This window comes from Sinocyclocheilus anshuiensis, unplaced genomic scaffold, assembly GCF_001515605.1.
Source record: "Sinocyclocheilus anshuiensis isolate Anshui unplaced genomic scaffold, SAMN03320099.WGS_v1.1 scaffold24, whole genome shotgun sequence".
In the NCBI taxonomy this organism is placed as follows: domain Eukaryota; kingdom Metazoa; phylum Chordata; class Actinopteri; order Cypriniformes; family Cyprinidae; genus Sinocyclocheilus; species Sinocyclocheilus anshuiensis.
In genome coordinates this window covers 1,580,259-1,595,586 of record NW_015557090.1, presented here as the reverse complement: position 1 = coordinate 1,595,586, position 15,328 = coordinate 1,580,259, and positions in this window count along the sequence as shown.

Sequence of the window (15,328 nt, the reverse complement as noted above, 5' to 3'; positions counted from 1 at the left end):
CCCATGGTAACAGTTTAAAAGTAGCCCAGTTTCATCGAAAAAAAAACGTGGACTTGAATGCGAACATAATGTTTGCAGAGCGCCGGGACTGGACACAAAAATCACGGGAGCAGGCGGTAATGATCAGAAATTCAGCCAGAGCAGGGTTAATAATAATTAGTCCCTAGCAGGGCTCTAAAACAAAAATGCACACAATGAATGGCGACTGTAGAAAGCAAAAGCCGCATCGCGGACATTTTGGGTGATTTAGAAATCCTGGCCGGATGCAATTTTTTAGGTCCGAAAAGAGGAAATGTCCGGGTTACCCTACATCAGGAGTCACCAAACTCGGTCCTGGAGGGCCGGTGTCCTGCAGAGTTTAGCTCCAACTTGCCTCAACACACCTGCCTGAAAGTTTCAAGTATACCTAGTAAGACCTTGATTAGCTGGTTCAGGTGTGTTTGATTAGGGTTGGAGCTAAACTCTGCAGGACACCGGGCCTCCAGGACCGAGTTTGGAGACCCCTGCCATACATAAAGCAACTGCCTCAAAGCACCGGCAAAGTGATTATGAATGTTTGGGGGAAAAGAAGACACTTTAATTATTTATTAATAAACTAGTGCTTTCTGAGTGTCAGTGTCAGTTGCAAAGATGAAGTTGCCAAATGCCGACGCTGACTCGCCATCTCTAGATGGACGTGCCTTTAATAGAAATGCACCTTTTCATACGGACTATATAATTAGAGAATATTTCAAAATCGAGTGGGCGAGTTTTCCTTATATTTATTTTATTATTCATATAAAAAAAAAATAATAACCTGTTTTGGTTATATGTACTAGCCTATTAATTGCCCAGCTCCCCGTGTCATTGATCTAGCACCCCCTCAGCACCTGCGTTCAAAATTCTCTGGCACCGCCCCAGTTTAAAATACCTATTACACAGTATCTTAAACATCTTAAACATATTTAAGAAATACATTTTAACACATTTAAGAAACACATTTTCTTATTTTTATAATAGAATTTTAATAACAGAAGTAAAATATAGATGATAACAAAGGTGTGCTATGTTGTAAATGTCAAATGAGTGAATAAACGTACAGTAGCTAATTGATACTTTTAATAAGTCTCGCCAGTCTCTCACTCACAGTCTGTTGTCAGGAAAAAGAAGACAAAAAACATTAGTATACCATAATTAATATCATATTTTAATATTAAGACAATCACATATTATTAATGGCTGTACAGCATAGGCCTATATTTGAATTTCCTGATAAAATAGACGTAATTTTAAAGATGAGACTTTGTTTCTTATCAAAATAAATAAGTACTAAATAAATACAAAGTTTATTGCGATTATTGGAGTGGAGGTAATAGTGATAATATATAGTGGAAGTTTTATTCACGCATGAGAACTGAAACGAATTAAGTTCAGCACATGCAGTGGTTAAAACAACACTGTATTTGTTCGGTACACCTATCGAACCAAACTAATTTTTTGTACAAATGTATTATCCGCTTGTTAAGTCTGACATCACGCGTCACCGCTTCGGGTCCAAATGCTCTAGATCAGGGGCAACGTTTTGCTACGGTTTCCGGTTCGAACGACATGTTTCCTGGAAACGGTGTGCAATGGGTTTGAGATACGTCTTCTCTTGTTTGGTGGGTGTGTCAAAAATGTCAGCCCAATCAGCAGCAACATGTATATAAACCACGCGGTATTAAAGAGACAGCTCGCACAATGTAATTAACATCAAAATAAATTCACAAGAGCAAGTATATTGTTTGCACATGTTTATTTACATTAAAGGCAAAATAACTGAAATAATAAGAGCACATGTATAGATCTGGAACTTCTTTAAGTCTGTCTAAATATCATTTAGTAATTGCAATGTCTTCTGGTCCATATCCTTTCCTTAGGAAGGTGTGCTAGACACTGATTAATGTAACATAAAAATACTATACATATTTATATATTTTGATATTGTATTGTGGAGTGACATTTTCATAAACTTTTCTATACTCTGATTATATAATGGTAAATATTACAATAGCACAGCACAACAACAGTGATCAGCAATAATGATAAGCCTAATACTCACAATAAAAATAATAAGGTCATATAGATCATACCACAGTCTCGGAGGTAAGAAATGGATTATCCTTCACCTGAAATGTTTGTCTTTTCATCCTGAAATGCTAGGCAAATGTTGGATCACAATAATTAGGAACCGCAGTTTCCACAAATCCCTTCACTCGATTGGGATGTTCTCTTTTATTCTGGACGGCAAGGGCAGTGACTGTAACATAGAGCGGATTTTGCAGCATTAAACACGTATTTATACCGATTTCATCAGTCTCCGAAAATTTTTCCAAAAAACACAAATAATGGCCTTCTCAGCTGCCATAGTTGCAACTCTTGCGTCATCAGAACAGGGTGTTCAACGCACCACCGTTTCCATTTAAAAAACATTTAGCACCGTTTTGTCAGGGCTGAACACAGCCCAGATGCCACGAGAAAACAACAAACGGTGCTATATACACTCACAATGTGATATAATACTACCAAAAACAATTTTAATCATACCCTTTAACTCCATACCGAAATCCCAGATAGCCAGACAATGAAAATCTAAATCTAAATAAATAAATATAAAAATGATTTGTGTTTGGGACGCTGAGAGCACGGAGACTGTAGTGTACACCATAAGTTTGAAAACGTTTAGTTTAAATGTTTAATATGAATGAACAGTGCTCATAAACGGCTGTTGAGATAGTATTCTCAAGTGAAATGAGTTGAGGCTCGGACCCGGAAACAGCATTCGTTGGATGCATTACGTCACCACTTAACAAGTGGATTGCACCCCTAGAAAACATTAAAAACGGCAAAACTGCACTTACCTGAAGATATGAATAACGAAAATATTTTCACATTTTCAGTAATCCACCAATAGGAATAAGAGAAGATGCAAGCAACCAATAGCGTTGAGCCACACATGGCTCTAAATTGTGCTGTCATCTGGGCCATATTCCACAATACAAATAGTCATCAAAAAGACAATTCCATATTCTAAAGCCATGGCAAAACATATAGTGAAAGTTTGGCCCATATGCTCAGCCATGCCATACCCAGGCCAAATGTGACAGCTATCAGCCACATTTGGCCGAACAGTTCTTGCTATCTGGGTATCATTTCTTTTATGTGTTTTTACCTACCCGTTGTCCTACTACTGCGTATACTACGAGTTTATGTTTCAATTTGGTGTAGGCCTACGTAGTAATCGGCTCATGCATGCGCAGGTTACTTTTATTCCTGAAAAAATGCGCACTTGAGCACTCTCGCTTTCACATTCACGCGAATCGCGCCACAGTTCAACTGCAACCAAACTCAGACCATCTCCAGGTAGTCTCGGGATCAGTAGCCCGGTGTCCCCATGACAACTTTTACGTTTTTCAAGCAAACCGTGCCCAGTTTTTAAGTAAACTGCCATTGTGAAATTCCCCTAAACATGCATAATCGTTTTCAAATACCTCCGATTTCACAGTCCACACTAAGACGTGAAAACAGCGTCCTCGTCTATTAAACTGGTATAATTAAAGTTGTTTTTTTTAAACGTGAACATGCAGAAAATTTTCTATGGTGGCTAAGTTTAGGGTGTTGACTACATTATAAAATGTATAACTATATGTATATAAAAAATATAAAAGTCTGTGCAATGTCCCCATTTAGATAGGTAGGCTAAACGTGTGCGCGATTGTGTTTTCCCCCACCTCGCTTCTCTCTCTTTGGCTCTTTACCTGTCCCATTCTTCACAGATCTCTTGGCCCTAATTGGACGTGCAGGCTGCCTGCACGGTGATTGGAGATGAGGAGCTCAGGCATCTTTTAAAAAAGGAACGAATTGGCATTTGGGAGCAGATAGAAGCCAAGTGAGATTTGTTGTAATTAATTCAAAGATTGTTTAGCGATTGTTAGCGGTTTTTCGTTTCCTTGCTTTTTAATTTGCTTCAGCGTGTGTTTGGCACATATTGTGCCATCTATTTTCGAAATTATATTCTCCCTTGTGTTTGTTCAAGTTCAAGAGATAGTGAAGTGTCTGTGTGTTATTTTCATCCTTTTTTTTAGGTCATTTAGTTTTTCTGGGCTAAAATACTGTGAGTTCATTTTGCCTGGTCTAGACCTGAAGTTAATTTAAAATGTTTGTTTTAAGCCTATATTGTGATTACCTATCCTCACATTAAAATGTGAAAACTGAAAATGTGAATAAAAGTTACTAAACTGTCTTGTTATTTATCATTAACTTTATCATATGTTAACTCCTAGACTGGGGGTCGTAACAAACAATATTAAAGATTGAAAACAATAAGTAATTGTGTATGACCACATTTGGGTTGAAAATAAAGGCTTTTGAGATACTACAAATAAAAATTTGACCAACCCTAACAATGAAATTTATGAAATATAATGAAAATAAAATTTTAATTTAAAATTTGAACTCAACTTTTGGGTTTGTCCATATTTTATACAATTCTGAGTTGAAACAAACTCAGCATTTTTTAGTGTGTAGCCTTGAGTTTGCAGTTGATTGATACCTTAAGATATGCGTATAGGCTAATAGTGTCGGGGTGAGCGTAACCTGTTGCCACTTTTATAGTATTGTCAATATTGCACTAACCATCACCTCTTATACACAGAACTGGCTCATCTGCTACAAATCATATCAAAATTTAGGCCATGGTTATAAAGGTGCCACAACTAGTGTTTCAGATTTATTGAGAAAGTGAACTACTAAACAGGAATTTCTACAATCATGGCAAAAACAAAAAGGGGAAAAGGGGCTGTCAGAAGAGACATGTGGGCAGCAGCTGGAGGTAAAGAGGTAATTGTTATTTTTTTTAAGACAGCAAACATAAATCAGCAAGACACAACTCAGACGGCACCGATCTGGCATACACTGTCTACTAACATTTTTGGTCAAAACACGCAAAACAATAGACAATGGCTTTATGTTGTGTGGCGATACAACAGGAGGGACGTGAGAACAATTATTCAAAAGCAAGATACATCCGCTGATTGTATGCCTACCAACTGGCATCCAAGACTAGAAATTCAGCATAACCAGAAGAGGGGTCATACAGGGCCTGAGAGGGTGAAAACAATGGAGAGTGAAACTGACGGGCATCCTCCCAGTGAGCTGAGTGTTCAAATTGAAGCTGATGATGTGCCTCCTCCCATTGATCTGAGTGTTCAGAAAGAAGCTGACGATGTACCTCCTCCCATTGATCTGTGTTCAGAGTGAGGCTGACGATGTACCTCTTCCCAGTGATCTGAGTGTTCAGAGTAAGGCTGACGATGTGCCTCCTCCCAGTGATCTGAGTGTTCAGAGTGAAACTGATGTGCATCCCCCAAACATCAAAGGTACAAAAGATGACTTTCCAAAGATGTCAAACCCCCCCACCAAAAATATTTAAATTGCTTATAGAACCAAAAATATGGAACCAAATATCACCTTTGAAAGGGATAAATAAATTTAGACGGCCATGGACTCACTACATGTATCAAAAATTTCAGAATATCACTCCTTGCTGTCCACTCAGGTTCACGTACCAACACGTACGTGCAACAGGAAGCCGAAAATGGCAGTAATATCACCTTTGAAAGGGATAAATAAATTTAGACGGCCATGGACTCACTACATGTATCAAAAATTTCAGAATATCACTCCTTGCTGTCCACTCAGGTTCACGTACCAACACGTACGTGCAACAGGAAGCCGAAAACGGCAGTGCCCATATATAAAGGTGAGGGCCAAATGTATCTTCCCTTCATGCGATGCAAATTACAAGTTCATCATCACACGAAAACCTTTGAAACACCAGTACGTTCCAGTGACCGTGTGCCGTTCTGGTGAAATTCTTCACAGTAAATCTCATCAGCGCTTCCGACAAGCAAGTAACATCAGGCGGGGAGCTATAGCCAGAAGTGTCATTGAAGGTGTGAGCAAAGAGTATTACAATAGATTGCGAAACACCCCAGTTGAGGAGCTTGTCATGGGAAATATAACCCACAGCCTCAATAAAAAAATCCTGAAAGTAATCTCTCATGAAATAAAAAAAAACATGCATATCCGCCGATAAAGGCTTGAAAACTTTTGCCATGTTTCTATTTGCGAGATTGCAAAACACCGTGTGTGGAAGATGCCCTGGAGATTTTCAAGGCCCTGTGCGTTGCACTGCTTTCAAGATACGTCACCGCAAGTGTGTCAAGCAGTGTAGCATTCTTGCGGGACATAATAAATCAAGAGGTACCCATGCAAGAAACGACAAAAGAGTCCCCAAACTGGGAAGCCGATGAAATAACATCTAGTACAATCACCGGTGGTTCTCCTTACGGTAGACTCTTCCGAAACATGTTTGGGTTTTGAAAACTTTGGAAGAGGAAACACATGAGGAATTCCAACCAAATCCATATTACTGCCCTGGTATTGTCACATTCCTGCTGGAGAATTACATGCCAATCTTTTCACTTTGGAGCGGCATACTTTTAGGTGACCTAAAAAGGTATTCTGTTGATTTTCCCATTACACTGCCATCTACGTCTGAAGACCTATGCCAAACACGAGACACCAACTGTCACGCTGAGATTTGGTTTGGTATTGTACAAAATTCAATTCTCTGCCGAAAACGAAAACTCAAACCAGCAGAATTCATCACCACTATGTACACCTCACTGAAGGGACATATTGAGGAACAGTCTTCCGCAAGATGTACTTACCCGACCACGGAAGTCATCAAGAGATGTGTCGTTTGCTGAAGAGAGGTGGGCTAAAAGATCAAGAAAAAGAGGCAAAAGAAAATCCCGCTATTTCAGTGCCCCGGATGAAATTCCAATGCCTCACACGAAACGTTTATCTGAACATAATCTACAGGATGTTGTTCAAAGGGTAATTTCAGAGTTATTTAAATATATAAATTATAGAAAATAAGCGTAAATTTCAGCATTTTTTAGTTGACAATGAGTTTGTTTTTACAGGGCGCAACCGTGCAAAATCCTGGCATTTGCAAAATACTACCTACGTGCAGTGACAAAGATGCTACAGAAGTTGTTACTGAATATGTAAATTATATCTTTTGAAAAAGGGTCAGTTGTATAAAATAGCCTCTATTCCGTGTATATTTCAGTCTCTATAGTGCAAATACACTTATAATCAGTTTATCTGTTGGTTGACCATCAAAATAAAGTGTTAGCAAATATTTACAGTAGCAGACACTGTAGACCTGCTCACTCTTCGACCCCATGAGCTGTTAAATGGCGAAGTAAGTACAGATTTTCTATCCACATATCTATGGTTTTCAGAAGGAGTAGCTTGCATATGTGTATTCTACTTGTGTTATTAATATATTGTAGATTATGGAGAGTTACATTCGGGCTGTCCTTAACAAACATGATAAACCTGGAAGACTGTACCAGCTCAGTTATTACACCACTGGTGTCATCTTGTATGGGATGAGAGACCAGGTCGCTCGACAAGGTTTGACAAATGTAAGTATAGTTTGGAAAGTGGCATTTGTAATGTAAGCTATACATTTAACAAGTACATTGTAACTGTTAAAAAACAAAACTACAACGTTTCATATGAATAAAAAATCATGCTTGTGTCACATTACACAGGTTAATTTTGAGAGCTTTGATGGGCTTGATTCGTTTGTGAATGTAAGAAACAACGACTGGATGTTTGTGGTAAGTGAAGACATTTTATGTTTTTGTCTGCACATGTAGGTCCTTCTAAATTGAGTAAAATGTAAACATTTAGTAACAGCTGCCGTTATGTGACCGTTGTCAATAATATAAATATAAAATTGCTTTACTAATTCACAAGCAATTCTTAACAAAAACATTCAGGTCTGGACAAATCTGTTTATACTTAATGACACCGCAGGACTGGATGAATGGAAGCACGGCCTCATGGGTTTGAAAATTAGTGAGGTCAGGGGTGGCGGGTGGGGTTAAGAATTGTGCAATAATAACCCCTCCAAAACAACTAATTATACACACTAAACACTTTAAAAAAGATAGACATGAAGATGTTTTGGATAGATGAATAGTGTTAAATTATACAATATTTACTGCATCAAAATTTGATAATACTTTACTGTATAGGTTAGGGGTGGATAATTTTATCAGTTGTTTATTATTCATGCAACAATACATATTACTGTTATAGTTTTTCATTAAAAACCATGTAGATGATAACTTTGTCTAGAATCAATGTTTTTTGCATGACTTTGTGAAAATTTAACTACTATACTGAATGAAATAGCATAGACTTGTTCATGGCTTGTGTTTGCATATTTCATTTTGTAACCTACTTGTTCTACAGATCTTGGTACTATGTTAAAATCTACTGTTTTTCAAAATGTCGATAACGATTCTGACAGATCATGAATGATGTGTTTTTTTTTTTTTTTGCGTTTGCCTTACCGAATGTCAGCAATAACCTGTCCGTGGTCTTTTTTGATTAGGCCTACTGTCAGTAAGAGCCGGCGATGCAGTGTTGTTATGAAAACAAATAAAAACAGAAAAAATAAAGATAAGTTAAAGATATCGCTAACCCTAAACTCAGAGGTGTAAAGTATTGGAGTAAATGTAATTAGTTACTGTACTTGAGTATCTTTTTAGTTGTACTGAGTATCAAATATATTAGCAACTTTTACTCTTTACTTCACTACATTTTTGAATGAGTATCTGTACTCTTTACTCCACTACATTTGAAATGAGTGTTGCAGTTAGACATTACATTTTGCATGGACCTAGCTTTTTCTGCAGCAGTTTATTTCTGCTACAAAAGACTTGATACTGCCTATTACAGGTCACTGAATGTACTACATCTTGTGCGTTTTGCCCTTACTCACCCAAATTTTTCAACAAGGCTACTTTATGTGAATGCGAGTTCCTTAGCAAGTATTTGTGAATCACAGGTGTTTTATATATGAGATGAGGACATGACTGCAGCCAGCAATGAGGCCCAAACCAGCACATCCAGTGCAAGAAGGACTCGGCATTTTAATTTTACTTAACATTATTTTATTTATCCATTATACTGAAGAGACCTTTTTGAAGGATATTGTTTTTTTTTTGTTTGTTTGTTTTGTAATTTTGAGGTGTTCGGTTTTATTTTGGTTTTAGAAAATAAACGTGATTGCTCTCCTCACAAATCAACTCTTTCTTGTTTTTGTTACATGTTCTCTGTGCCTTGTCCTGGACTTTTATGTCACTTCCTGTCTCCTGTGGTATTTGTAGTCTGTTTGTTCATTGGTTCCCCTTGATTAGTCTCCTCAGGTGTGTCTTATCTTGTTAGGGCCTGTTCACACCAAGGACGATAACTATAAAGATAACAATAAAGATATAGTTCTAAAAATTTTTCTCAATATTAAAGAATAGAAGAGTCGACACCACAGCTATAATGATAAAGGCACAGAGAAACGATATCGTTGGCATCATTTTCAGAACGATTTTTTCCAGCTGATAAAAACATAAAAACATTGACAGCCAATCAGAATCAATCCTGCTATCACGAGTTTGAGCATTTAAAGCAACAGTTGACTGTACGCTTAGAATAATCAGATGATATCGTCCGCTGGTGTGGACGCTAATATCGTTATCTTTATAGTTATCATTCTTGGTGTGAACGGGGCTTTAAGCTTGTTAGCCCCCTGTGTGTTTATATAGCCCTAGTTTTTCTTTAGTTCCTTGTGAGTTGTTGAATGTAGGCCTAATGGTTGTCTGTTTGCCAGTCATTCTGTTCCTTGTTCCCTTTGGTTTTTGGCTTTTGACTTATTGTTAGTTCTAGTTTTTCCATTAAATACCAGCACATAGAACCTTGCCTCTGCCATTTTCCCCAGCTTCTCCACAACGTTAACAGTTTTTTAACTAGCATGTCTCTTTGACTAGTGCATTTTTTGACAACACGGTCTCACTCCCAACTCGTCACATATGGGTGCTTGGTCAGAATCCCTTGGCATCATTTTTTAACGCACTGGATACCCCTTTGGCGTCATTTTTCAACGTGCAGGGAATCCCACAGACTTCTGACCGGAGCCCACTGCGTTGAAATTTGACGTGTTAAGGAAGCATACCGCAGCGACTATGATAAATAGTAATAAAAAAGAATAGGCTACAATAAATTATTTATGGCAGGGCGAGTCAATTGGGGCCCCCCAGGTCATATTTACCTAGCTCTCCAACTGATTTTTTATTTTAAAAATCACTGGCTGTCTGATATCAAAGTGCCGTCTGTGAAACAGGGTTCAGCGGTGACTTTAAGAACGCTCCATGGCGCGAGCAACAGCAGTATGCACTTTTCAGTGTTTCCTAGGTAATGCTGGTATTTTTGTCAGAGGCTTGTTGATGTTGATAAACGTGTTATTAATGTGTGTTAAACAATGATTAATCAGTGCAAACCTATTAATCAATGATTAAAACGCAAACCTATTATTTATTTATTTATCTATTTATTTATTGATTGATTAAATGATTGATAGATGTGTTTATCTTATTTAATTTTTTATTTATTAATAAATGAATTAATCAGTGGCGCATGACGTCATTGTAAGGCGCGATCCCAAGGTCCACTGCGACTTTCCACTTGGTAAGTAGAACAGTTAATTAATACAGATGGGAACAATCCTTAAATTTACAGAACAAAAACTGTTGAATCAGGTCAAGAAGTTGTGTTAAGAACCTTTAGAAGTGCAAGGTAGCAGTCTGGTGATGCAGTAAATGACAGCAGACATGATAAAAATATAACTTGCTGCACCAAATGTGTAGTAGGCTAGCTAAGTTAGCTAATTCAATTCACGTTAGTTTGTTTTTTTCACATATAATCATGCAAGGTAATTAGGGATGTAACGATTCACTCAACTCACGATTCGATTTGATTCACAATTTTGATTTCATGATTCGATTCTCGATTTTTTTTGTTTTACAAAATGAGATTTAAGACAAATTATAAATTAAATGTGTCCTTTTGTTATTGCTTGGACAAAATGCTGCTTTATTATAGAAATATAACTATAATAATATACTAATATAGCACTTGCATATTATTGCTCTTTTGTTGGTTTTGATTGCTTCTATTGTCCTCATTTGTAAGTCGCTTTGGATAAAACGGTTTGCTAAATGACAAAATTTAAATATAATGTAAATGTAAATAACAAAACTAAATTGAAATTTTAAAACAAGCCCCAAATCAAATACATAAGTAACACAAATAAATCTCTTCATATAAACAAACTAAGGCTTTGCCTGTGCTCTTTACATTTAAAATTAGAGGCAACCACTGCATTTTAATCATGATCCAAACAAAGATGCTGCATACATGCAACGTGATCAGTTTTTAATCTAAATTAGATTGTATAATTTCGAAATTTGAAGCAAAAACAGAATGGTTTGACTTCAGTTTTGTGAAACTGCATAAAAATATCTGCATGAAACAGCAGACGAGCTGAATGAGACGCAGATTCACTCTCTGCCAGCAGGTGGCTAGCCAAATGTAGCAGTTGTTCAAAATCCACACAAAATTATATAGTCAACACACAAATCTTACCAATAATAAACCATACAAATTAATTCATAGCGACAACAATATTGTGGCTCATCACAATTTTTCAATATGTCATAATAAAGCAAATGATGTGTTCTTCTCTAAAGAAGGCTACGTTGTAAACTATTTCCCATGTCTGTCATTTGCCTTAAAGAAATAAAAGGGTACAACAGAAATATCAAAATTCCACCTGTCCAAGGCCATTTTATCCCACGTAGTACAACTGAAAACCAATCAAAAACTGCCCAATCTGCCAACACTGATGAAGAAAATACTGGTAAACAATTCTGAATATTTGTTTTTTCTCTTATCAGGTCCTACAATTTTGCCAGCTTTCAACATTCTCCTTTACACACACACACACACACACACACACAAACACAAAACAAAGGCACTTTTAAGAGCCACGTCCGTCTTGTTAACCTGTACTTGTCTCTCTGTAGCTCACTCGCTCTTTTCTCTCTATCTCTCTCTGTTTACATCTGTAGCTGTCGTATCTGTCCATCTTTCTGTTTCTCTCAATAGGTCTTACAAAAACTCTCTTTATTTTAACACATTGTCCGTCTGTTTTTTGTTTTTGTGTATATTTTTACTGTATATTTCTTGTGAAGTTATGACAAGGCCCAAATTCAGGCCCTGCCCATCTTGCCAGACTTCCAATCAGGCAAGCAGGAAAAGTTGTTATGTCTGCTTTGGAAGTCTGTCTACTAAATAAAAAATAAAAGATAAAGTGGTTTCACTGGATAGCCAGTGGGGGCAATCTGTCACTAAAAGCAGAAATGCTGGGCGTATAATTGATTCTGCCCATATTGCAGTAAGTAAAATGCAAATTTTTCATGAGTGTTATTTGAAGTGTAACTGAAAGCTTATGTTTGTCACATAGTGAATATCATAGACTAGTACCAGTATGATGTGGCCTTTTTAAACTTAGTCTTATTTCATACAAGGAAAACTCTTTATCTTTAAATTGTGCTAAAGAGAAACAATAAGTTGTGTTACCTGTCAAATAATGAGTCAGTCATGTTGGCAATGGTAGAAACTGAAAAAGTACCTCTGGCCTTATCTGAAATTTAACTTTGATCATATAAAATAAAAATACAAGATGCATTAATGTTTTTTCTCAAATAATAATCTTTATGAAACAGATTAAGGGCTCATTTTCTTGCACTGCACTCCATTAAATGACCTTAAAATACAATTGCTTTATACAGTACTAATGTATCTAATAATTCAGTGGGTTTAACTAATGTGTAGTAACTGCTTTTGTTCATTTCAGGTGCGGAAACTTGAGGCAGTGGGTTACAAGCCTATTTTATTTATTGGCAAGCAAGATAAAAAGGCTTCAAATAAGTGGGTTGCAGACATAATTACCCATCTGCACCCCACTCCTGTCACAATAAATTTTTTTGGAGAATATGCGAAGGGCTTATGAATTTATCTTAACTAAGGGTAAGAGCAAGATTTTTGTTCAGAAATAATAATTATTTGAATACATGTATTTTTTTTTTTGTTAATATGTACAGATTTGAAATGAATGTAAACTTGTATTAAAGCAGCCTCCACAGCACAGCAGCTGGACAATGACATCCCCATAGCAGAGCAGCACAACAGCCCCAGTCAGGAGCAGTGCAATGGTTCCATTTTGGAGCCGGAGAGCCTCACCGTGGAGCAGCCGGAGAGCCTCACCGAGGAGCAGCCGAAGAGTCTCACCGTGGAGCAGCCGGAGAGCCTCACCGAGGAGCAGCTGAAGAATGGTTCCATTTTGGAGCCGGAGAGCCTCACCGAGGAGCAGCCGGAGAGCCTCACCGAGGAGCAGCCGGAGAGTCTCACAAAGGAGTCAGAGACTGTATTTATACTCAACCTTGTTCCTCTGTCTTCCCCACACTCTCCAACTTCTCTCTCTCCTCCCTCCTCTACTACTTTTACAGCTGTTTTTATCCTCCACACTCTCCTCCTACTCGACCTCCACTGCCATGCTCTACGTCTTTGCGACAGAGGAAGAAAAGGACAAAAACCTCAGTCTGTTCACCAGCACCTTCTGCCACCTCTGTTACTCCTCCATCTCTTATCACCACAGATCTCTCCCTTCCACAGTCTTGTCCTCCACCTGCTTCCTCTTCCATCTCCCAGTCCTTGAGTCAGGAGGGGCCATATGTGAAGAAGAGAAGAAATGGTAAGTTTTGTTTTCAGTTGTATACCTTAATATACACTATTAATACATTTGCTCTCAGACAAAGTTGACTTCAGGCAAAATTGATTTATTCGGGTCATCAGGTCATTGGTAGCCAATAAACAGTATTTTGTTCTTTAGTTATTTAGCTGTGTTTAAGTGGCCAGTGTGTGTGTAAGGGCTGTGCTTAATGTCAATCACTGACTTAAGCTAAGAGGACTTTGGGAAACCCAGCCCAGTACATTTTGCTTGATCGACAAAAAGCAGGGACAAAGTCACTTGGACACAAGTGGACAGGACCACAGATCACCTCACAAGTGAAATGATAACTATTAACTTGAGATTCAACTACAAAGGATGACACTCATTGCTTAATAAACTTTCCTTGTCTTTTGATCACTAACCCTTTAAGACTGCCTATGGATCCAACAGGATGTCATATGATTCACTTGCATCTAGCCAAAAACTGTGATAGGCTATAGTTGGCAGTACTATTAACACAGGTTAACACAGGTGAAGAATGTTATTGTATCATCGGAGAATAAAATAATAAAATGGCATACTTGATTAAGTATTTTAAGTATTTCAAATACAAAATACTGTCTCAAAATATTTAATTACAAATTACATTAGATTTTTTTTTTTTGTCCAGCAAAATACAAATGACAAAATATTCAAAAGTAATTAAATACGTATTTTAAATACATTTAATTAAAATACTGCCCATCTCTGGTGCCCTCTTTAAACAGATTTGGGCACTGGACTGGTATGATATCTACTGTAGTACAGGATACAGGCTACATTTTTGTGATACATTTTGTTAAAAAAGTGAATTTTGTCAGTGTTAAGTAGTACACTAGCACAATGCACTAATCATGTCTTAGACATAAAAAAAAAAACAATCCCCCATTTGTTCATCTAGTAATAGGTAAAACTTTAGATATTACTGTACTCAATTTAAAATATTTAAATGATATTTTATATTAAAATTTGCACTTATTCAGTCTTATGCCTAATATGCAGAAAACCTGTCTTGTCACATTCAATAATTAATTACATTTTAATTAGTAATTTCATATTCATGATCTCTATAATAACAAATCACAAAACTCATCCACTGGGAGTCTAAAGCCTCGTACACACCGGGACGATTATCGCACGCGCTTATCGCCGACGTTTTTCGACGCGTCTTTTGTGTTCATACCATAGACTGTATAAAAACATGGACGTAGTGTCCGTGATGTCACCCGTAGATTTCCGAAGAGCGTTTTTGAAGCTCAAAGTGGGCGGAGCTGGCCATCACCATCTTGGCAGCGCGTCACTCCCGTATACCTGAAAACCACGCCCACCTAGCTCGACGGTGGTGACAGCAGTGGCAATCCACCTGTCACTCAAGTGGCCATGCCCTTAATTATGCAGAAATGTAAGGCTTAATATAATTTAAACAGATGATTTATAAAAAAATTCACCCCCCTCACAGTTGTCATGAAGGGCAAAATTAGCTATATAGACCAAAATAATTTTTTGAACCAGGCTGTAAACGTTTTTTTTCTGCTGTAAAGTTGGGCATTTTAACAT